We start from the raw sequence: 2,360 nt of genomic DNA, 5'->3' as shown, positions 1-2,360 counted from the left end.
GTATATGTGTGTGTGTGAGGGATATGCATGTGTGTTTGTGCATATATATATATATATATATATATATATATATTTCAACAATTGAGGGTAAAATTAATTAATTAATCAATTTCACCAAGTATTCAGTATGCAAAGGGACCATTTAAGGCGAATTCAAATTATTACATTATATAAAAGGGCTTAGTAAAATAAATTACTTTGCCGCATACTGAACTCATATTTGCGTGAGTTGAATTGAGCAAACACTATATGAGAGAGGTTTTCTTTAAGTATTAGAAATAGTTTTTAAAAAAGTTTTTTTAGCTGCTATTTCTAATGAGTTCAGTATGCGGCAAAGTAACTTATTTTACTAAGCCCTTTTATATAATATATATATATATATATATATATACAGGATGTGGTGAATAAACTGTTGTCTAAATTACACAAAAATGAAAATAACACTGACATCTCATTTTAACACATATTTACCAAAACTGCATAAAATTATCTTCAAATACTAAAGAGTAAACTTATTCAATAAAATCGCCATTGGCTTCAACCATGGCCTCCTGACGACTTTGGAATCTCCTGCAATTCTTCTGCATAGTCTCCTTGTTTAAGTTGGTGAATGCTGCTATAATCCTTGCCTGCTGTTCATCTTTGGTGTTACAAGGAGTTTTGTTTTTCTCTCACTCAACTACATCCCATACATAATAATCAAGGGGGTTGCAGTCTGGGGAATTAGGTGGCCAGATGCTAGGGGTGATGTGGTTGCAGAAATTGTCTGACAGTCATGACTGGGTTCTCCTGCTTCTGTTGCATGGTGCAGAGTCTTGTTGCCAGACATAGGGTCTTCTATCAGCCACCCTCTCGACCCAGGCAGCACTGCCTCCTGCAGTCACCTGATTTAGGCCTCCATGTTGAGTGTGAGGCTGTGTGGGAAGGTGAATGGAAGCATAACGTTACCATCACTAGTGACCACTCCAAACACCATGATGTTAACTGGATGTTTGATTTTTATCACTCTTGGTTCATGTTTTGGGGACATGGCAAGTCAACAGTTGTTTTGTGTGTTCATCATCTGATCCTGGCAGAAAATTTTCTCATCTGAGAAAAACCAAAGTATGTTTGGTTGGAGGGTATGCTTGAGTTTGTTCAAAATCTTTGTAGCATGGTCTTTCCTTTTGTCCTTGATGGCTTGGGATAAAGTTGGCCCTTTCTCATCTTTTATGAGTAATATTGAATGTCTTCATGCACTACCTGCCTCATAAGAAACTCAGACACTCCCATCTTCCTGGTGATGAACCTGATTGACTTGGAGGGATCATTGTCAATTATGGCCTGGATCTCACCAACCAATTCAGAAATTCTTTTCTCATCAGAATGATCAGAGTGAGTTTTCCGAGCTGCTGTACCTTCATAATCACCATTAGACTCATCCAACTCTTTCCGAATCCTCAGCACTCTCCTCATATTGACACCCACACTCTGAAATGTTCGCATTGGAGCTTCCAGTGCGAATGCCAAGCAGCACAGCATGTCGTTTCCAAATTTCTGGCAGAATGAATTGCATCATGGTGCTGCTTTTCTCACAGACGATACCCAACTGATCCTATTATAATGTGTAGTTGACAAAATCAAAAACAAACAATGCACATGCAAAAGATTAAAAATATAAACTGGCGTTAATTTACCCATTTACGCTTACGGCCATATCACATTGAAAGCACCGGTTCTCGTCTGATCACCAAAGTTAAGCAACGTTGAGCCTAGTCAGTACTTAGATGGGTGACTGCTTGTGAAATCTTGGTGCAGTAAGCATAGCACAATGTTGTCCAACCCATGCTAGCATAGAAAACGGACGCTAAACGATGATGATGATGATGATGATGATCCTGTTCATACATTTGTGAAAATATATATATGCATGTATATTTAGAAGGCTGTATGTTATGGCCGATTAGAGAGTGAACACTGGTTTTGCACCTATAAAGCACTTAGCTGTATAGGTAGTTTGTCAAACTCAAATGACCAGAGGCACATAACCTCACTGCAACTGGAGGGAAGAATGCATCATGGTCAGCCAATTTTGTAAGCAAAAAATTCTGGAATTCTGAAAATTCTACTGGCAAAATCTTGGGCAAGGTGGAGTTATCCTTCTTAGATTGGTTCCAGTTTCATCTAAGTCAGGTTGGTTCCTTTTCTCTCGTGAGCAAGTGGCAAATTTCATGTTCAACATGAATTTCCTCTGATGTGGGCACTGAGTTGATGTCTCTGTTTTGGAGTTTATGAAGGTCCCTGAATCATGTGAGTTCTTGCTCTTTCAGCCAACTACCATACTTTGATAATTAGTTATACAGTGTTCAAATCCTGCCTAA

At 38.5% G+C, this 2,360-nt stretch overlaps 1 non-coding gene across 1 annotated transcript; it reads left to right on the top strand.

Annotated features, from left to right (window-relative positions):
• Window positions 1–1,684: 1,684 nt before the first annotated feature.
• On the top strand, window positions 1,685–1,803 carry LOC115223065. The gene has a single exon (XR_003882783.1). It is a non-coding gene; the product is annotated as a 5S ribosomal RNA (ribosomal RNA).
• The last annotated feature ends 557 nt before the right edge of the window (window positions 1,804–2,360 follow it).

Source organism: Octopus sinensis, linkage group LG21, assembly GCF_006345805.1.
Source record: "Octopus sinensis linkage group LG21, ASM634580v1, whole genome shotgun sequence".
NCBI lineage: Eukaryota > Metazoa > Mollusca > Cephalopoda > Octopoda > Octopodidae > Octopus > Octopus sinensis.
This window is presented reverse-complemented; position numbering and strand designations above follow the sequence as displayed.